Below are 23,072 nucleotides of genomic sequence, written 5' to 3'. Positions count from 1 at the left end.
TGATTTAAACAAGTTTATGTATACTGTGTTATCCAGTATCAGCAATGGAGATTTCATAAATTATGAGCTTTTTTTGCTTGACCATCTGATTCTCCTAGTACCTTATGGAAATCATAGTCCTCATTCCAAGAAATAACCGTGGTGCTGCAAAGTGAGCATAGGACTATGAGAACAAATGAAATTTGCTTTCAGACTTGAAACAAGAGGAGTGTAGAAAGAAGCAGTCCTTATCAAGACAATTTTACTCCAACAATAAAAAGACAATGCTAGTAAGATACTAGGTGGTTTGTCAGAGCTAGTTATGACTAGCATTTTCCAGTAGTGTGTCTCTACATTTAGCAAAGCAATAGAGGAACATAACTTAAAAAGGATTAAAAAGTATCCTGTCCTCAGGAGTAAATACCTAGAACTTACAGATTTTATGTTCTACCATAATCACTGCCCAGGGAACTAGTATAGCACCTGAGCTTCTTAAAACTTTAATGTGTGCCTGATCTCAGTACAGCCCTGTAAAGCTGGCAAACAAAGAACTAAACAAAGACACACCAGAAGAAATGATATATCCTTAGTCCTAAAAAAGATCAATTATATGATAAGATGTAGCTTCCAGATTTTAACAAGAAATATTAAAAACTAAGGTTGTTTAAGAGATGAGTTTTACAGTTTCTTTACCTCAACCACCCTTTTGTTTCAGTTGTCTTCTTTACCACATCATGTATCCCTGTCCCTTGTCCTTTTACTTTTCTCCCCTTCCTTTGCAATTTCATTGCCTCCCTTCCTTAAAAACAACAATTTAGCCTTCCTTTTTTCCTTGCCTGAGTGAAACGAGCTTCTCATCACTCACACATGCCTCAGTTTGCAAAGAAACCATGGTAAGGTGGTCAGCAGTTATGTATAAATTAGTGTGTAATTTCTTTGTAAGATACTCTTCTGCCACGGCTTCTGTCCTTGTGGTGCCCATGAAAAGCATATATATGAGCACTCAGCAAGTCTGGTATGATCCAGATTGGCATCAAGCAGAATTTCTTGTTGGTTATTTGCCTGCTCGCGGGAAAACTCAGACCAGGTTATAGAAACCTATGTAAGGACAGCTTATATAAGGACAGGTGTAATACAAACATAGATTCTTTGGGTTTGTACTAAATTCTTTCTTTGTGTTTGGCTATAAATTAGAGTATAATGACTGCATTCGCTTTCCTGCTGAGTCTTTGCACAGCTCTTTCTTTAGAGGTCTCTCTTACAGAAATAGTAGTCTCCCATTTTGCACAAATCAAGATCTGTTTTTAGTACTTTCTGAAATCACTGCTTAAAACTGTAGGAATCTCATACTATCTAGGATTCTTAGAAATCTTTTCATAGCTATTGAAAGACTTTCAGAGTTATTTGCCTCATGAAGTCTTGAGATCATATAAAATGAAACCTATTATTTCTTCTTTTGGAAAAGGAAAGTCTAGGAAAACTTGCATCTCTGACAGTGTCCTCCCTGTGGAGAGGCAAAACCAACAGTTACAGCTTCTGGAAATTTCTGTGTTAGTAGGAGGATCATTAAACACATTAGCACTGTCTTTAATGATCTTTATTAGGAACAAGGGTTATTGTGGGTCTAAATTGGTACTTTAATTGGCGACTGAAAAGAGGAAGTAATGAGCTTGGTATCAGCATTTATGAGTAACCTGAGAAACTGAGCACATTGTGAGACTGCAGAACTATTGCAGCAGAAGGTGGAGAGATTGAAATAAATTCTTTAGTTAAGAAAAAATGTAAACCACTTAAAGTGCGGAAAGATAATCTGAAACTGTTATCCACTAAGAGGGAGCGAGCTAGAGTGGGTGTTGGTCCAGAGCTACCTAGTGGTATAAGGTAACTTAGACTTTTCCCTTGAAGTTTTGTCACGTCTTTTGCTGCCTAAATGACAAAACTCTACTCTGCTGAGTCTCAAAGCATTGGTTACAGGTATGGAAGAGCCCTCTTGCTCTGTATTGAGACTTGCAACAGCACGTAAGAAACAAATAACATCAAATTCTTTTTCAACATTCACATATTGTTTTACTGCTCAGTTTGTGGTTATCATATATACACCTATGCACCAAAACACTGTGGTGGAATAAGGATGTGTACAGACTCATGTCAAGAAAGTGGGTTGATAGTAACCCCCCTCCATCCATAAGGTGCTATGATTGTACCTGAAATATCTTCTGGGCGATGCTCTGCATCAACTGGTACTGACAGAAGGGGGAATTCAGCATTAGGGAGGGCTGCTGTGAAAATGAAGCACAGACAGTTAGATTTTCTTTCTTTCTTTTTTTTTTTTTTTTTTTTTTTAGCTATTTAAAGTATAGCTAAACTCTTGAAGGAGGATAAACTGCGACAACTTTATGCCTGAACATATACATATGTAGAGATGGATGCATCAACAACACAGAAGAATTATTTCCAGTGACTTAGCAATAGGAGAGTTAGCTAAGAACAGTAGGAGACATTTTAGAGGAGGAAACCTCCTGGCCATGAGAGCTATTAGCCACGGAATAATTCCCCTGGGGAGGAGCAGATACTCTGTCCCATGGAACATGAAAAGCCAGGCTGGATAAAGTGCTGCTAGAAAAAACACAAAGGGGGTTGTACTCCTGCATTTAAAGGCGGTTAGAACAGAGGAGACTGTGGGTTATTATTTGCAGATCCTATGATTACTGAAAGGATTGATAGTTCTCCTCTGCCCCCACAAAATGGCATCCTGCTGCTCCTTTTGGACAGGATCCTTTCTGCACAGGATGGAGGCTCAGATACGTGTATGTAGTCATTCCACCTGGATTAATGCCCAACTGTATTTTTGTTGTTGATGGATTTTTTTTTTTTGTTTTTAAACCTGAGGGCAGACTTTTCCTTCTCCTACACCATCTACCCCAGCTTAATTAGACAAGCTGTACATTCCAGAAGTTTACAGCCTGGCACTGCTATTCAGACTCTTGAAGTTTTGACTACATCTGTAATATTTTCAGAGAAAAGTTGTCTTTCTTCAAATAATTCAACAAATTCTTGTTCTAACTGTGCCATTCTGAGAACTGAGTGTTTATAAATCAGGGCAGAACTTGTCAAAATGATTTGAGACTGCAGGGGAAAAATGATATTACAATAAATGTAGCATCTAATTTGATTTAAAATATAGACAATTAACATTATCCAATTTTGTAAAAATTGCTAGAAAAAATATGTGCAACGTTAAAATTCACTGACCCAGAGGAGAAATTCAATAAAACCTTGTCTTTTCTGCATTTTATAATTCCAGATGCATGGCTGTTCAGTATATTCTTTATTCTTTAGAGAGGTGCAAGTCTGTGAAAATGGAACTTGTTTGATGTGTAACCCACCAGGTGCATGGTTTTTTTCAATTAACAGAATTTTAGCTAGTATAAGAACTCAATAACTATTCCTATATATAGGGTGGGAATAAAACAACACTTGCATCCTAGTAAATCTGCCCTTACTGGGTCAGAAAATTACTATTGGAAAACTCACACATATTTTCAGCGTGTTTTACCTGTGGGAAGAGTAAGTTCTCTTCACAGATTCACTTTTAGTATGATTCTTGATTGAGAGAGCTCTTTTAGGCTCACTTCTACTGAAAATGAGACTTTCATGCATACATGGTATTTTCAGAGTGTACAAGTGTTTGACACGCATTTGCATACTGAAATAAATGGATATCTCCTGATCCCCACCTTATTACTACATATGTCTTAGAATGAATTACTTTGGCATGGCTCAAATCATCACCATCATTTCTCTATTGTGCACAATGAGAACTCTGTCCTCAGTTTTTGCAAAATTATGCTAGTAGTCAGAGTAGGATCCTTCCAGTTAAGGAATAACTGAAGAAAGAAGAAGGATGAAGGGAAACACTTTCTCTGTCATTTGGGAGAATAGAAATAATTGCCCATTATCTTAAAAAAATGTATTAAAAAAGAAGGATGATGAAACCATCCTTTTATTTTAATGTAATTGGGAATTCCTCACTCTTTGTCTAGATGAATAGAATTTTAAGACAAGACAGGAAACAAAGGCAAAACTACAAGGGCTAGGCTGCAATCTTTTCATGCACAAAAAAACAGTTCAATGTACTTTTCATACCTGTTTTGAGAGATTTTCATGACTGAAGTTTTTTTCCTTCTGTTGTCTCATGGAAATAAGCACTGGGGAGAAAAAAGGTTTTGGAGACCTACAGCCCTTGACGTCAAGAGAATAAAATTAGTAAGAATGTTGCAGGCTAAAAGTCACAGAATCCAAACCCAGAACGTGCCTATCAGCACCGTGTGTTTTCATCCTTTTGTTTTCAGGGGTGTGACAGTTGCTAGGGATGAAAGGAGGAACATTTTGGTGAGAAGGGAAATACATACTGCAAGAATTAAAAATGAGGAAGATGCTCAGTGTTGCAGGCTGCCAAACGGGTTATTCCTTTTCCTCCTTTATGAAGTAAATTTGATCAGAACTCTCCCTCCTCCAGTGCCTGGTACATTATCAAATGTGGCATACTACTGATTAGCAATAGGAAGATTTGTGGCTGTACAGGGTACTTCTAGGAATTGCTGAATCCCCCAGTGCCCTGAATTAAAGGCTTATAAGCATTTCAGAACAAAAGAAGCTGTTTTGACTAGACAATTATCTGAGATGTGACCCTTGAGAGTGTAGACATTCTAGCTATAATTTATTTAATTTCATGTAATCATGTGTTTAGAAAAAAAAAACAAATGCACAAAGAACTGTGAAAGCAATGCAAGCCCCAACAACTTCAAAAAAACCCCTCACAAAATTAAGCTGCATGCACATGAGTGTCCTGGAGAGGGAGGAATATTAAGTATTTAGGAGATTTTTGACCATCAGGAAACGTTTGGGGAGAAAACCAGAAAACTGCTTTGTAATGGGTTTGTTACTCTCCCTGAGAAGGAAATGGAAATAGGATAGGTCATTTGACATGTATTTTACCAATAAGGTATTCCATACCATGTTACATCAGCTCAGATATAAAATAGATGAGAAGGAAACAAATGGTTCTTTCTCTTCCAGGTAGCTGAGCAGAGCGGTCGGGCAGCTCCTTCAAGGGAGAAGAGCGTCGGTTGTGGGGAAGTATCTTTATTTTTTATTTCTTCTCTGCATGTGTAGTGTTTATCGCATCTTCCCTCTTTATGTAAATATAAACACCCCTCCTTAACAGTTTCGATTCCGTAGTTTTTTTCCTTCTTTTCCTCCCTTCCCCCCTCCCTTTCCTTCTGGAGGGACTGGGCGCAGGCCCAGTAGATGCCTGGTGTTCAGCCAAAGTAAATAATAACATGCCTGTAGGAAGTCTGGTAATGTGAGCCTGTCGTGTGTGTAAGGGTAGCTGAGGGCAGCAGTAGAGGGGAAAGAAGAGCAGGTTTCCATGAGCACGTGGACAGGAATCACATTGTGATAGACACAAGTGTATAGTCTCAGTCCCACTGATCCAGGTTGTGCTGGCTCCATGTCTATGTGTTGTGACCCAGAGATCATAGAAGCAGTAATGTTTTGAAACCTGGCAGGCTGGGGTGAGTGTCAAATGGGGGTGAGCTAAATGCTTCAGAGTTTGTCAAGCCCAGTGTGAATGTCACCAGCCAGCCTTCTTAGGTAAGGTATGGGTCTCATAAAAGTATAAAGCTAATCAGAAAGACTCAAAGTAACACCTTGGAAAAAGTGAAGGAAATCTAACTTTCCAGGAAATCTGACTTTCCAGAAAACCTAACTTTCACAGGGGTGTACAGAGAGAAAGCCAGAAAATCCACAAGTGAGATGTGAGGGAAGACTGCTACAAAGACAAACCCAGTAACTTTAGGAAAAAAAAATTGGGAAAAGATGAAATATTGAAGAAGTATTTGCAAAAGCAAAAAATACCCAGAAATATGTTCCTTTTCTAATAAGTAAAAATCCCCATATGTATATATCTTTACAAAAAGAACTTTCTTTTTTCCTTTAAGGATTTTGTAGGTCCTACTCCTTCTGAGTAGATGCTTGTAGATTTTAGGGAGGATTGCAGAAAAATGTCTGTAAGATGTGGAAGTAAAACAAAGGCAATACTTATAAACCAACAGAAGGTTTTTCAGTGCCAAATAGGTTTTATTTATAAAATCCATTACAGCAAATTCTTGTGTCCTATGCAGAGTAAAATTTCCTTTGTTCAGTTGTTTTTCCCTTAACTATAAAATAAAGTTGAAATACAACCACTATAATTTATATTTAGAACAAGAACTTCATTCTGAGCTGTAGGGTTGTCTGGGCTTGACTAGATTCTTATTTCTGCCTTAGACTCAAAGAAATCCCAAGGCAAATAAAAAGGGAAAATAGTGGACCGATTTGGCATTTTGCTTATATATTTACTAGCAAGTGCAGCCACGTTTTGTTTGGAAATGGGCAGGAATAAAAATTACAGACCTTTAAGTTACAGGTTGCAGAAACAAAAACTGTGTCTGCTCATACATTTGTGACATGAGCTCACTTCAGTGACACTTTGCTAATGACTGTGGATTGTGTTCCTGTGTCTCTCCAATGACAGACTAAACTGTCAAAGTATTGTCTCAAACTAGACAGAGATGTTTCAGTGTGGAGGACTCATTTGAGGACCAAGTGAACATTTGTATGAAGGCCAGTCTGGCCTCTTGCGTAACACTATTTTGACATTACTTTTGAACTGAACCACTTTAGAATTCAGGAAGTCATAATAGCGTTTTTGATGTGATGGTCCAGCTGCCCATGCTGTTGTGTTTCCCTTTGTAATAATAATTGGCTACAAGTTATGTCTGTCCTCAAAGGAAAAATTTTCCTTAAGATAATGAAATATTGTTCCACTCATCTGTAGTAATCAGCAGAGCAAAATGCAGTTCAAAAGGTCTGATTTATGTTATTGCTCTCTGTTAGTTGTCTCTGTTAATAGGAAAAGATTTTCCCCTTGCAAATATAGTAGTTCACAGAGATAACATCGGCAGAGTAAGAAAAAAATAAAACCAGCAATGAAGTCTCTGCAGAAGCACATTTTGAGTCCATATGTGTATCTTCCATCTAAAATTGTTAAACATAGGCACTGAATAGACATGAAAAAGAAGTATAGATATAATTTCTGGATTTGAAGTGTAATACTAATTTCATAATTATTCATTTATACATTTCTTTTCAGTGACCATTATAAACCTCCTCAAATGTACATTTCATCTTCCACTCTCCTGTTTCTTTTACCCCTTGTTGTAACTGTCATTTCCTAACAACTTTGTCTGTTTGTTGTTTGCTACTGTTTTTGCTATTGTTTTTTCCTGAGTGTTAATAGTCTTTATATTTATGAACATAGCTGGGTAAGTGTACACTGTCAATTGCAGTCAGGAGGTCAATTAGTCAAAGTTATAGAACTAATTGATTATTCCAAGCTGAAATTTTTTTCTTAAAGAAAATCTGTCTTATTTGCTGCTGATTATTAGCTTGATATATATTATTACTATAAAATAGATATAGGTGTGTTTTTTTCTAAACTTCTTTCAGATCACATTTGCTCAGAATCAAAAGATTTTTTTTCCTACTGACAATTATTCATGTCCAAGCAGCAATCTAAAAGCCAGGCTGACTCTTCTATTCTTGACAGACATAATTGTTCTGTGCTTGAAAATTAGGTGACAGTGCTGTTGCTGATGCACAAGGATGGCCTGAATCCAGCTCCCTGTTCTACAAGATATTTGGCTTTGCAGTGCTAGTTTACAATGTATTTGGTTTTGCAGTGCTAACAGAAGCGAAACATTCCTTTTGTCAGAAAAAGCAGGAGCTACTTCTCAAAGACACACAAGAAGCAGAGAGATTTTGAAAGAATGTGACATTTCTACGGAGTCGTTTTTTTGGACTTTAACTCCCATATTAAAAGAAACTCAGGAAAAGTTTGGAACAACTCTGCCTTAAAGGACACATTATATGGGTACTTAAACCCTTTATCATGTCTTTAAAAAAACCAAAAAAAAAACCCCAAAATAAAACAATTCTTTCACTTGAGAGAGAGATTGAGAGTAATGTATTGCCTAAACCCTGAAATGTAAGCTGCTTTTTACTGGAAATATAAAGAATTTCCTCCAAAATGGTTTACAGAACTATTTCTTCACATTTATCACTCAGCCTCCCCTGCAGTGCATGGGGAGGGAATAGGGATGGTAGGCTTGGGTGGGCTTGCCATGCCACACTTGCAAGAAACCTCAGGAGGCACTGGCTGGCAGACCTGGGTTTTCACCTTTTGATTGTTGACCAAAGTGGGCAACAGAAATCTTCGGAGCTTTCTCACCTTGTGCACTGATAGAGAAGCTTATTCCCTCCACTGGAGGATGGTGACACAGAGATCATGACATTATCTCAGTCTTCAGTATGCTGGTAGCCGTTGAATTACACTCTGATCTTGCAGTCAATAGCTTGTGTGCAGGCAAAATGTTCTCCACAAATTTTAGAAGGTGTCTGAACTGTCAAACATTGTTTTAAAAATTATTAGTAACCCTAGATGTGTTAGCAGTATTTCTAGTCTAAACTTCAGCCTGAAGGTTGGGAATCACGACTCCTTTCTCAGTATTTTCCTTCTGTCCTATCTAACACCTTCCTATCAGCATCACAGCTTTAATACTCAGTGTCCTTGCCTCATGATGACACTTAGACACAGTAAAGTGCTTGCTCCTTTTCAATATGTCTCTTGCTGCAAGGCAACTAAATGCTCCTCTCCTCTCATGATAAATATTTCTGTTGCTCAGATCTAACTGCTTTTGCTCATCCTTCTGAAAACATACCTGACACATTTCTTTCCATTCTGTACCATATTATATACCAACTCACTCGTTATTCCTCTTTTCAGACTTCATAAGAAGTGTCTTCAGTGCTGTGAAGTCTTCCTCTACTTTCTTCTCCTTAAAAAAAAAAAAAAAAAGGCTTTTCTCTGTGTTTACCAGAGAAGCTTGTCCCCATAATCCAGGACTTGGAATGGTCAATCTGCCAGAAAGATTTGTTGGAGTGTGGGGACCACACCCCCATGTCTAGATTACTCAGACATCATTGGGTGCAATTGTCCTGGAACTATGAGTATGCAGTATTTGCTTCGAACACATGGTGTAAGGAGAATTTATGTCTCCCCTTTATGTAGATATCCCTCTGGCACCAGAAAAACTTGGGGGCAAAAGTAACACAAATTTTATTCTGACAAAGCAGAAGGTAAAGTCTTGGGATCAGAAAACTATAGGAAGGTTCCAAAGAGATACTGTGTTGTAATGTGGACTGAATATTGCAAAATACTGTTCTAAGTCACAAATAATGGTGAGGCTCATTCTCAGTTTTTCTTCCATTTTATTTACTTTAAAGAATGTGCAAGATGTGAGACCCCAAGGACTATTTATAGGTCAGCATGCAAAAGTTTTCCTTCAGTATTAGACACTGGATTGCTGATGGTGACCAGTGGTCTTGTCTGTTTTCTTGGTCTGTGGGCAGCTTTCTCTGAATTCATGTTAAATGAATTAATTGACATAAATTATGACTAATCTTTTTTTCTACTCATTTTAGTGAAATTTAGCATTTACATCCAAGGTTTATCTCATGTGAAGTATTGATTTTGTTCAAAATAATGGTATTTACTTTTCCAAATAGCATATTCATTTTAAATGTTTGTTGCTGGTTTTTAACCAGAATGTCATACTGCATGAAGTCATACAAGCTTTATGTTCAGAGAATAATAGCCAAAATTTTTAATGTTCAATCTTACCATATTTATATTTTTGGTCTCCTGTAAGAATGGAATTGAGTTTGTTTTTCAAGCTGCGTTTTCCTACAACAGTATTGACTGTGTAATATCTTTTTCTTTCCAGATTTTCTAAAATATTGACTTACTTGTGACCTAAAATAGTAGAATCACATAATCATTGAGGATGGAGAGTACCTTTAAGATTATGAAGTCCAATTGTTAACCTAACACTGCCAAGCCTGCATTAAACCCTGTCCCTAAGCACCACTCGGATACATTTCTTAAATGTCCAAGTCACCTCTAGTGATGGTGACTCCACCACTTCACTGGGCAGTGTGCTCCAACGCTTGAGAATCCTTTGCAGTAAGAAATTACTCCTAGTATCCAATCTAACCCTCCCCTGCTCCCCTCCCTGAGGCCATTTCCTCTCCTCCTATTACCTGTTACTTGGGAGAAGAGACTGACCCCTGCCTGGCTACACCTTCCTTTCAGGTAGCTCTGGAGAGCAATAAGGTCTCTCCTGAGCCTCCTTTTCTCAGTACTAAGCATCCCAGCTCCCTCAGTTGCTCCTCGTCAGATGTGCTCTGGATCCTTCATGAGCTCCACTGCCCTTCTCTAGACTCACTCCTGTCCCTCCATGTCTTTCTTGTGGTGAGGGGCCCAAAACTGAACGCAGTCTTCAAGATGCAGCCAATACAGGAGGACAGTCACTGCCCTGGTCCTGCTGGCCACACTCTTGCTGATACAGGCCAAGTTGCCACTGGCCTTCTTGGCCACCTGGACACACTGCTGGGCCATGTTTAGCTGCTGTCGATCAGCACCCCCAGCTCCTTTTCTGCTGGGCCACTTTCCAGGCACTCTTCCCCCAGTCTATGGTGTTTCCTGGGGTTGTTGTGACCCAAGTGCAGGACTTGGCATTTGGCCTTGTTGAACCTCATACTGTTGTCCTCAGCCAATTGATACAGCCCATCCAGATCCCTCTGCAGAGCCTTCCTGTCTTGCAGTACATCAACTGTTGAAGTGGAGGGAGCGAGGGAAGGAAAATTATATCACTTCTGCTGGATTCTAAAGCTCTGTCTTTTTATGATCCTGCTTCTGGGCTGTACTGTGATTGAGGTCTTACACTACGAATGGGTAACACATCATTCCTTGGCACTCTCATGTGATGTTCAGAGCTTTTGTGTATGAAGGAAGTCTGCTTTTGAAAAGTTTTGAACACTGCTTGATTTTTCAGTGGTATTTAAGAAAAAAATCAAATCAACAGGGAGTTTTTGACTGGAAGAGACAAGTTTTCTATGTAATTGGAGACAAATATCTTGCCATTTGAAACTTTTTCTGCTTTTTAGGTTAGACAGGATGCAACAATTTCCTTCAGTGACTAGGAGCACATCCAAGACAGGCAGGCCTTAACAGGTGTTTGCCACATGCTGTTGTGATGGTTGGGATTAGTTGGGTAACAGTGAGCAAACATCTGTCTTGTATTATTCAGATTTCATTTCAATTCATATCAATGTTCCTATCAGTATGTGACAGTTGATTTGGTTCTCCGAAGTTCAGTGTGAGGGCTGGTGGTAATGTATCCAGTAAATACTCTCTTTATTCAGGGATACAATTTCTTCCCAACAGTGATGACAGGACTTCCCAGGCCATCTGAACACAAACAAAGGGAAAATTTACCAATCAGAATGTGTGAGGGTTTTTCCCTAAAGATTTTTTTGTTCTAGCTATACAAAGAAAATAGATCTACAAAACGTGTCTTACCCAAAAGAAAAGTTTACCATAGTATACGCCAATGGGAAATTAAAATATCAGGAAACAATTTTATTTTCTAATGTTTTGCCAGTTGCGGAACAGAGTCCAATAAGCAGAAGAGACCTGGCCTGTTTGGTTGTTTCCTCTCTTGTGGCCAAATTTCTCTTGCTAGTCCTCTCACAGTCCTCTTTTAGGCTATTTGTTTTTCCCTACATACCAACTGGCAAAGAGAAATCCAGGCAAGGAAAATATGTAGGAGACATTTCCTAATGTCTCATTGGCCTTTAGAAAGGAAAAAACAGTTGAGTTTAGAAACAGTGTCAATCTGCTATTTATGTGGTGAAGAATAGTGTGATGTAGAAAAGGTAATTAACCCTGAGAGAATTTTTCTTCAAGACACAGCTCCATTTTTTTCTTCTCTGGTTCTTTCCACGGCTTATTTCTGTTCTCTTTGGGGAACTACTCTGGACTCTGCTCTTCAATATGTGTTCAGAAAACAAGTAGGTTGGCTGTCGAGCTTATGTTTATTCAGGGTTTTTTTGTTTGGTTGGTTGATTGGGGTTTTTCTGGTCCAGAATGTAAGTCAAAATTTTAAAGTAAACTTTTTGCTCTGAATTAAGCTATAAGAGTGAAATCTAAAAAGCATACAAAGTCAGTCATAAAAAAATTACTGTTATCAGTCAAAATACTACTGTAGTTTTAGAGTATTTTGTTCCATTTTGTCTTTCCATCCAAGCACAATCAAAGTCAACCAAATCTTTTTAAACAACTTGAAGAAGTCTCTGTATCACAAACCTAGCTTACTGGGGAGAATTTATCTTCCCTAATATCCGTTGAGATGACAACATGACAAGTTGCAAGCTGTTCAGAAGACTTCTCCAGGGTATAAACAATAACTTCTTGATAAAGATAATGGATTGGCCAACCAAAGGAGAGGCACAGTTGGATCTCCTCTTTAACAACAGGGAATGTGTTGGGAATGTGATAATCAGTGTCAGTCTCTGCTGTACCAACCAGAAACTACTGGAGGTAAAGAACCCGAAGGGAGTAAGGAAAGTAAGTAGCAGACTTAAACTCATTAAGACTAGTAGGTGGAATCCCATGAGACAGCTCTGAAGGGCAAAGAAGATAAGGAAATCTTGCAAATCTTTAAGGACAGAGTCATCCAATTGTATTTTTTCTTATACTTGGGGGAAAAAACCAGGAGCAAAATGCAAAGTTGGTCATTGCCAGTCATACCTGGGAAGGTTCTTACCATTAGCAACAATAGTCCAGGCTGGGTACTGGCTGCCTGGGCAGCAGTATATTGGTAAGTCCCCAAGGCTTTGGGAGAGACAGAGGGCTCCACAGGAGTGGGCAGCTTGTGGGAGTGGCATCATCCAGTGCTGTATGAGCAAGATCACAGCCAGAAGATAGAAGGAAGAGATTATTCTTCTCAGCTTGGTGTGTCTTGGATCTACACCGTCACTGACACTGCATCCTCTGATTTGGTTTCCGCAGTCCGAGGTAGACATTGCCAAATGGGAGTGAACCCAGCAGAGGGCCAACGGGATCCTCAGAGGCTTGTCTGTGAGAGAAGCATGAGATGTAGGGCCATTTCAGCCTGAAGATAGTTCAGACCAGCCTTCCCATACTTTTAGTCGGGTTACTGGGGACAGAAGGCCAGGATCTCTGCAGCAGAGTGTAGCAGCAGGAGAGGAGACAACAGGCACAAGTTGAAACAAGAGAAGCTCAGACTGTACATACAGGGAAAATGTTTTTTTACATGGGAACAGACCAGAGTAGAGCAGGTTGCCCAGAGAGGTTATATGGTCTTATATCCTTTGTGTTTTTTTAAGACCAGGCCTCATCAGTGATGCTGCTTTGAGCTAGTGGTTGCGCTGGGGACCTCCTAATGTTCTTTTCAACCTGCCTGTGATTCTATGACTTTTCTGCTCAGAACAGAGAAGTTGTTCTCTGTCTTGAACAGAGAAACTACAGTTTTAAGAGAAAATATCAAAAGAAGATTTTTCAACATTTATTATTTTTCCCTACTTTTTTTTTTTTTTTTTTTGGTGAATGTGATCTCCTGTTTTCAAAGGATTGGTGTTCTGAAAGACAAAATATTTTTTTTAAGTATAACTAATCACCTTTACTTTGTGAATTGCATTTCACCCTTCACCTCATGCAAAATTAAGGGAAAAGTTCAGGATGATATTGGGTCAGTACGAAGGAAAGATTCTTTGACTTAGGTAAAAGATTTTTGTGCCACGTGCTGTGGCACTTCTCCTGCCCTTGCTTTGCTGAAGCCTAAACTTGTTAGCCCATCGGTCAGGCTGAGTTTTTAACTTCACTTTGTCGTACAGTGGAAGTGATTGAAAACTAATAGGAGTTCTACTTATTGGCAGATTCTTGTTCTACTCTGATTTTTTAATATCAGATCATGATTTAAATTGTCTGTGCATTTAAACAGATGAGTCATCTGCAAATGCTCTCCTAGCTGTTGAACCCTGGGGATTGAGAAAAAGTAATTTTTCTTTTAATAATTTTTACAGAAATTTAGTGTGTTTTTTAATACTTTGGTATTTAGCACATATTATCTTATCTGAAATATCAATAAAATTAATTCACAACATCTCTTTTGTGGATATTGTCAGCTGAAGGAATCTTAGGCCCAGCAAGATATTTTCAGTATTTTTTCCAGAACCAGTCATAAGCAAGTTGTAAATGTTATTCATGAAACAAGTAGTTGTGGTGATTAGATTATGGCTGCAGCCATCTGCTTTCCTTCTGTGTCCAGGACTTTGGAGTAAAGATATATAACAAAGGACTCAAACCACAGTCGATGACATAGCACTTATTGCAAATTATTTTGTAAAAAATCAGAGTGTTTGGAAATGATCTATCCTTATGAGCTGTCATAGTTCCAACTCATGAGGTTGAAATCCCCTTCCCCATGTCAGCTACTGGGTTATAAGGGATAAATCTTTGATAATGGAAGAGTCAACAAGAAACATGCATCATAGGCTTTCATACCAGATCTGCATGGACTTAGTCAGTTGCTTTGATTTGAAATTTTTTTTCCTGTTAAAGGTTAGTAAGGATTTGGCTATTTATTTGGGGACCTGACAATGACAATAATGAATGATTTGTGGAAATGAGCAGTAGCGTCCATGCATAAATATTTTCAAATACTTGACAAAATTGTAAACCTTCTTCAAGAAAATATTTGGCCAACGGAGTTGTATAGAGCCTGCAGCACATAGACATAGACTGAGAACAGATTGCTAAAACAAATCTGTATTCAGCTGCAGAGATGTCAGAACTGCTTAAGATTTAAATAAGTCAATGAATCAATAATTCTGGATTGCAGTTTTGATTCCATTCATTGCTGAACCTTCGTGATAGGAAAGTAACGCACACTGAAATTAATATTTAAACCTTCCATGTCATCAGCATGAGTCATGTAATCTGCATGAAACTCATCATATCATAGAAAAACTAAAATACTTTATAATCTAAATAAATCAAACAGAAATTACTTAAAGGAACCATTTATTTCTAGATATTTTGAAGGCCTTAAAATTTTCAGAAATTCCCTTTAAAAGTTTGAGACAGTATTCTTTCTCTATCATCTTCTTATTTTCTCACATTAGTCTTAAAATTTCACATGTATACCTTAAAAATACAATCTTCTTATTGAAATCTTCATGTGCTAATGATATGAAAATTTAGTTCAGTCTTTTTTTTTTTGCTAAATCACTGGGTTCAAACTGCACTCTATCATCAACCATATGTATTGCATTTCTGGAAATGGCATTATTTACCATTGGTACATTTTGACATGATATTTTTGAATTGATACTATACAAATGTAGACAGCTTAATAATGGTAACTAGGTGGTGCCTTAAATTACATCTTTTTTCTAGTTGGATAGTGTATATATATACCTTAAAATTCTGCTTTATTATGATACCAAGAAAAAAGAAAACAGCCAAACAAGCACTGGGATATAGCCTTGTGGATGGCCAGACTGCTAATACACTGAAACTACATGTGAATCTTCCATTTCTATACCTTTAACATTCTTCTTTCTTTTTCTTCTCTTGTCTCACGCTGCAGGGACAGGGATTATTTTCTTGTTCGGGTACTGTACAGTTCCCAGGAAAACAAGGTTTTGGTCCAGGACTGGGACTCCTAAATGTTAAGGTAATAGAAATTAAAATAGATGTTTGTAATTAGAGAAACAGTGTAGTGTTTTTGAGACAAATATATTTGGATCACATATTCGTGTCTTTGTTCCAAACAAATTGTACATATAAATAAATATTAATTCCACTGAAGTCTACTGTGTATATAAAGAGTCATCCCATTTAAATCCATTAATTAAAATATTTTATTTATGTACTCCTTTTTTTGGTGTACACCTAAAATACTGAGTGTATTCTATTGCATTTTTTCACAAAAAAATCAGGAAAAAAACCCTCCAAATTTTAAATTGGATCGAATGCTGTAAATCAACCTAATTTGGAAGAATTAGCAAATAGTTCCACTAACATGTATTGTTTAGAACAATCAGTCTCTGCAGTCTCCTTTGCCTGACATAGAAACATGCCAGCTATCATTTTTGATTGAAATCTCACGATGAAACAGTTGTGATGAGCCATCTTGCTTCAGAAAACATATGGAAAATGATTTTATGTTGATTAGTGATGATTGTTTTCTATGTTTGACTTCACAGGTTATTGATTTTTGGCTTTAATCTCAAAATAGACAACAGTTTTGAAGGAATTATTTTAATTTCTTGCCTTTATCATAACCATCTGATTCTCCTAGACATCCAGATTCTGGAGCCTTGCGATTTTTGGTGAAGAAAGACAAGGACACTTAATCCTGGATATACATACCCAAGAAAATGTCTTGGCTGAATTAATTTGAGGCACCAATTTCAAGATCAATTGAAATCTCCTAATTTTAGTCAGGAAAAAAAAGTGATATATCTCACATTTCACAGGAAAGTCATTCAACAAAGTCAGATGCAACAGTTGTTTTTTATTTTCTTGGTTGGTGTCTTTCACTATCATGTCTGTGTTTTGCAGCAGGGGCCAAAGGCATTCTACTGCATTTGAGTGTTCCAGCTTCCTTGGGCTTCTCGTTTGAAAGAAGATACAAAAATACGTCAAGAACTCTTCTGCTCTTGGAAACTTCTGTACTAACAATATGAAGTAGTGGAAGTTTCAGAAATCCATTAAAAAAACTCAAAAAAACCAACTAGGAGTTGTTCTTCATGATAAAGCAACTGAATAGACAACTGACACTTTTTTCCCTTTACATCAAACACATACAATCATCAGTTTGATGACTGGGCATGTGTATCAATTATTTTAATAAATTTCCAGTATTCTCAGCATCTTTGATGTTTTAAACTGTAGTTTTATAACTAGAAGTACCTAGGAGTTCAGCTTCAGCTATGCTGCATGACTTATCTGCAGTGTTCTTTTCTGACTTCAGCCACTAAAGGCACTTTGTAGCTTCTGCCAGTTTATGTGGATTACTACTTAACTCCTTATGCTATTAAATCTTTGTTAATCCTAAGACTACCTTGAGGTTTAGTCAGGGGCATAACGAGAGTTTTGGCATAACGAGACTGGAAGGAATGTCTTAAATATAGCATTCATGCACAATGACTTTCTGTTAGCTATCATACCATGATTGCTGAAATCTAAGTCAACATATAACATTAAATTTAGCTCTTGTTTTTTGGCTTTTCTATTTAGTGTCTCTCAGTGTGAGAGATGTGCATTAACAAATTATCTGGGGAAACAGCACTCATCTACTGATATCTGGATATCATTGCAAAACAGCAGCCCATGCAAAGAATTTTGGAGAACAGTTTGACCCTCACTGGTTTAGGTATCAGATAATAAAATAAGTGAGGGCTATCCTACCTTCCTTATTCTAAAAAGGTTGTGTAGGACTGAATTTTAGGACTCAGACCATGGTCAAACAGACATTATTCTGAGAGTTATTTTATATAATTCCTACTTTCTACTTACTTAAGAAAAATTTTCTTAAGAAAAACGAGGCAGAATTTTCTCTATTAGCAATAATTTCTAGCTTCCTTGAGTCAATGATCTTTATGTCACTTCCAAAGGAGGAAATGGGAAAGTTTACTGATATCTGGTAGTCTAAAAAGGTAGTTTTTCTTTCTGTCTTTTCTGAGTTGTTTTATCCCTGTCTTTCTAAATACTGACAGCTATTTCTGGTAGATGATTTTTTAGGGTAAATACAGTGTTAGTTATGGTGCTAACAGGGTATAGGTCTTTGCTGTCACTTCTGACTGAGGAATGAGGCTACAGAAATACCTGCTTGGCATGGGCTTCATCTAAATCATCATACAAGAATCTTTTCACTCTCATATAGACTGGACCTGAAATATTAGAATTTAACTATCTCTGACCTAATATCTGTTTATGGAAATAAGGTGAAAACATCTTTCGTTAGTTTCATTTGTTGTCTGAAACTGGAACATCTTCTTCGTGTCTTGTACCAAAAACCTAAGAATAGTTTAAGGGCATGCCTAGACTGCTGTCAGACCAGGGAAAATGTGATTCTTCCCTTTTCAATGCAGTCAGGTTTTCATGATTGAAAATCATAGACTGAAGGGAAGTGGCAAAGCAGAAATGCACTGAGGATGCCACTGACCCTGGGAGCTGTTAGTGCTCTGGCTCTGACTCGTGCTGTGATGAGTCACACGGGCACTTGTTGTCAAAACCTTACATTTGTGTGTACAGATCAGATTAACAGTAATTTTCTAGGCTCTGCTTTCTAAAATGTTTTCCACTGATTATTGCCTTTGTTTTTCTTCCCCTTAAGTTCGAGTTTTAATCAATTTTACCCACTGATGCTGTTGCCAGAATCCCTTTGGAAAGCCCAAGGTTAGAGGGACAGCATCATAGACAGTCCAACGGACTTCAGTGGACTGGAAAAGAAGTAGCTAATAAAATGAATTAAGAAATAGTCTTATCCTGTAACAGAAATAGTATTTGCACTGCTAGCGGACATCGCCATTCAGCAAGGTTTGCAGTGCAACACAACTTCAATTTCACAGTTGATCAGTTTTAAAAGTTGTTTATTGCTGTTCATATTGTTGTTATGCCACATGAATTCCCTTTTATCTCTAGGTTCAGGTTTTGGATACGCTTTCTTCTGGATACCTTTCAAAGTTAGCAAGCCGAGGGCTTATGGTCCTGAAGAGGTTAGTCATAGCTTGGTCCAACTTCTGAACAATGATTAAGCTTACGATTTCTGAAATGTTTATGTGAACTGCGTCTTGTGTTGTTTATTGCTGTTGTTGACACTAACACATATGGTCCAGATGGCAAAATAAGATCTGCACTTGAGATTATGTGGTATATTGTAAACTCAGTTTTGCAGATGTACTTCTAACTAATCAAAGACAGAGCAATTCCTTCGAGTCACATGTTGGAAAGTTAATAGGGATATTTAATGCAACTCTTCCATTTCCAACTTGGAGAAGTTGACAGAGACAAATAACTGGAGGCTTAGTGAGACATTTCTGAAGCTACTAACAAGCCCCTTTCTTTGGAAAACCTTAAGTGTAGCTGAAAGAGAACTCCACAAATTATTTACAAAATAAAATAATAATTGATACCCGATGGTGGGAGCAGACTTAATAAATACTGAGTGTTCTACAAAGTGACCTAAATTAATTCCCTCACAAGAGTCCGATGAAATACAAAAAATATGTGACTACTCCCATGTTGCAGCTGAGGAAAAAGACGTAGATTTTCGTAGAATGGGGACATGACTAAGCCTGGAGCCTTGTCACCACAATTTCCCTCTCACTCTTCAGGGAAAGCTAGATTCTTCTGGGAAGTTTGTCACTTGTTTAGGTGCTGAACTACACATTTTTCTGAAGAGTAGTACCTCCACTGACTTTTAAGAAAACCGTGGTCTGAGCTAAGTATTCAAGGATTTGTATTCAAAATATCTCAGAGACAGGATTTTAGCACTTGTTCAGGTGTCTAGACTTTTGAAGAGGTCAATAACTAATTGATTCCAGGTTTGAGGGTGAAAATTGGAATATTTATTGAACACATGCTTCGTAATATAAGGGTCTTGGGGGCAGGACATGTTAATGAAGGGGACAGGTTTTGCTAACTAGGGGATGGATTATGCTGACTAGAGGATTACACAATTTTCTGCTACAGTTACACAGTAACTGTTGATATTTTCCCTTAGCTAGGATCACGTGGGGGGAAAAGAACAAAGTGGTTTCTACATGGTCTGATAACATTATCGCAAAGTCTTTCATATCTTGCCGAAGGAGATATGGCAATCAACATAGCTAAATATTAATAGGTCTTGTGATGAAGGTCCTCAGAGCAAGGAGTTTCTCCCAGCTCCTGCTGTCCATGGCCTGCTACATAATCTCCTCAGCTCCTTCTCTGCTGATAGCCGAGCCCCGCATCCCAACAGACCTGTAGTTAGAATTTGGTATCAGATGAGCAAGGGATTTTTAGTAAAAAGACTATCAGAAGGTATTGACATGACTCAAATATAGTGCTCCCATTCAGCCAAGAAGGCCTGAGGCCAGAAAAGAAAATTTGAGTCTGTCCTTGAGTTGACACTACTTCTCTAATGTCAGTTCAATCACATTTTCTATTGGGACTGACTTCCTTGGAATTAGCATTTATTTGATTTTTATTTCCTTTTGAGCTTTGCTTATGTGATCACTGCTGGGTTAGGAACTGGCTGGAGGGCTGGGCCCAGAGAGTGGTGGTGAACGGTGCTGCATCCAGTTGGCAGCCGGTCACTAGTGGTGTCCCTCAGGGATCAGTGTTGGGCCCAGTTCTATTTATTGTCTTTACTGATGACCTGGATGAGGGGATCGAGTGTACCATTAGCAAGTTTGCAGATGACACCAAGCTGGGGGGAGTGTCGATCAGCTGGAAGGCAGGAGGGCTCTGCAGAGGGACCTGGACAAGCTGGAGAGATGCTCTGATTCCAATGGGATGAGGCTCAAGAAGGCCAAGTGCCGAGTCCTGCACTTTGGCCACAACAACCCCATGCAGAGCGACAGGCTGGGCACAGAGTGGCTGGAGAGCAGCCAGGCAGAGAGGGAGCTGGGAGTTTGGATTGACAGGAAGCTGAACATGAGCCAGCAGTGTGCCTAGGTGGCCAAGAAGGCCAATGGCATCCTGGCCTGGATCAGGAACAGTGTGGCCAGCAGGAGCAGGGAAGTGATTCTTCCCCTGTACTCAGTGCTGGTGAGGCCTCACCTGGAGTGCTGTGTCCAGTTCTGGGCCCCTCAGTTCAGGAAGGATATTGAGGTGCTGGAGCAGGTCCAGAGAAGAGCAATAAGGCTGGTGAAGGGACTCAAGCACAAGTTCTGTGAGGAGAGGCTGAAGGAGCTGGGGTTGTTTAGCCTGGAGAAGAGGAGGCTCGGGGGAGACCTCATCACTCTCTACAACTCCCTGAAAGGAGGTTGTAGCCAGGTGGGGGTTGGTCTCTTCTTGCAGGCCACCAGCAGTAGGACAAGAGGGCATGGTCTTAAACTGTGCCAGGGGAGATTTAGGTTGGATATTAGGAAGAAATTCTTTATAGGGAGGGTAATCAGGCATTGGAATGGGCTGCCCAGGGAAGTGGTGGGTTCTCTGTCCCTGGGGGATTTTAAGATGAGACTTGGTGTGGCACTTAGTGCCATGGTCTAGCAACCACGGTGGTGTTGGATCAAAGGTTGGACTTGATGAACTTGGAGGTCCTTTCCAACCCGGCTGAGTCTATGATTCTATGATAATAGCACTAATGGCATTGGATAAGAGCACAGCCTTGTGAATGGTGATGTAGTATCATTTCAGCTGGTTCTATAACAATAAAAACCACAGGGACAGCAATAACAGTGCCAGGGTAGTGTTGTGCCTCAGCTAGTAGCATAGGCTCAGAAACTTTCAAGTCAATCTGAATTTATTGTACTTATTGTCACACTTTTATTTGATTTGAAATAGCTCAACCAAGATAGCAGCCTAACTCTAGGAAATAAATAATTTTTAGGATGAATGAGGTGAGACAGGGATCATTTTTCTCTGAGAAATACAAACGAAGTAGTAAGTAGACTGAATTTCCAGAAAAGTTTAGGATTTGCAGTCTGTACTGGCTGTTATATCAGACTTGACAAGTTTCATCTCAATTTTTCTGTACTGCTTGTCTTTTGTGCTTATCTTTGTTGGGTATCTGCTGGACTTCCTCTACAGTCAGGTGTTCTGTACCTGTTCCCCTTTTTTCCACTGCTTCTATAGGCAGGGAACTGTTTACAATTCCAATTACACTGAGCTGGATGTTCTACAAATTACGATTTCATTAGTTTCCTCTGTATTTTTATTGTCCTCCTCATTTATCTGTGATAACATCTGATGTGATTTAGCACAAGAAACATTGCATTCTTTCAACATAAAATATTTACTCTCTTTAGCTGTACTAAGTGCTTTGCACAGAAGAAACTTTTTCTGTTTTCTACTTACCATTCAGTTCTCTCTGGGACTTATGTACTTTCAATACCTATGTGTTTTTAATGGGAAAACTTGTCTGCATGCCTTTGTTCTGACGTTACAACTGTCTTTTTATGATAGCATACAATTTGAGTAATTATTTTTTTTATAAAACACATTGCTTTTCAATAAATTGCAAATGCTGTTTATACAGAAATAACCCACAGACTAATTATCTACAAATGCGGTGCATCCTTTTTTCTTATGGTTTTTGTTATTACTACAGTATTGATAAATGATTAAGAAATAAAAAGGAACACTGTTTTATTCTTAATAGTTAACACAAGTTTTACATGTGTTTATGTGAAAAGAATTAGGGGTTATGAATGATCAAATAAAATAAATCTCAGTAGCAAAAGCACACAAAAGCCAAAAGTATGCTTTTTGTTCACACTCAAACATTTTGATTTACGAATGTTTTAACATTGTTATTCAGAAATCACCAAATATCTCCAGGTGCTAATATATTTATGAAATTTAGTTTTTCCACAATGAACATAGCAACTAGAACTTAATTTGGATTTCATCCCTATATTTGAAATATGACCTCATAAAACTGGGTCATATTTCACCATTTGTATTTACATATCTCCCCTCTAATATAAAATTGAATTATACAATCAGGCTACATGAAACACATTGTTTTAGTACCAAAGCATTTCACTAATCTCCTTTGCTGTTTAGTATGATTAATTTTGTAAATATTTACAGGTTTGTTTCTGAAAACAAGAATTTTAAATGAAGTAGGAAAGACAAATACAAGAAAAGTAACAAATCAGGAAAGCATTTTTTCTTGGTTACATACTGATTGAGCTCAGAGACTGAGGAGTGTTGCAACATAGAAATTGCACAGAGATAGAGATTCCTTTTATCTTTCACCCACAGCAGATACCACTGTACATGGTAGGTTTTTGTGACTTTGTCAGCTCTTTACATTTACATATTTTACAGCATTTCTTTGTAGCTACACTGGCACAACAGAGCTCTGATGTTACCCTAAACAACTTCATCATTTACATTACTATAA

General features: G+C 38.2%; 1 long non-coding RNA gene across 1 annotated transcript in view; it reads left to right on the top strand.

Moving 5' to 3' along the window:
• LOC127478744 (uncharacterized) overlaps window positions 1-16,602 on the top strand; it is a 41,592-nt gene extending 24,990 nt beyond the window's left edge. Inside the window, exons 2-3 of the long non-coding RNA XR_007907308.1 lie at window positions 15,597-15,683; window positions 16,574-16,602. This is a non-coding gene — a long non-coding RNA (uncharacterized LOC127478744). The remainder of the gene's footprint in view (window positions 1-15,596; window positions 15,684-16,573) is intronic.
• Window positions 16,603-23,072: the final 6,470 nt, after the last annotated feature.

Source organism: Manacus candei, unplaced genomic scaffold (genome assembly GCF_025592945.1).
Source record: "Manacus candei isolate 608988 ecotype Guabito, Panama unplaced genomic scaffold, ASM2559294v1 h1tg000061l, whole genome shotgun sequence".
Lineage (NCBI taxonomy): Eukaryota > Metazoa > Chordata > Aves > Passeriformes > Pipridae > Manacus > Manacus candei.
The sequence above is the reverse complement of the archived record's forward strand: the minus strand, read 5'-3'. Positions and strand labels throughout refer to the sequence as shown.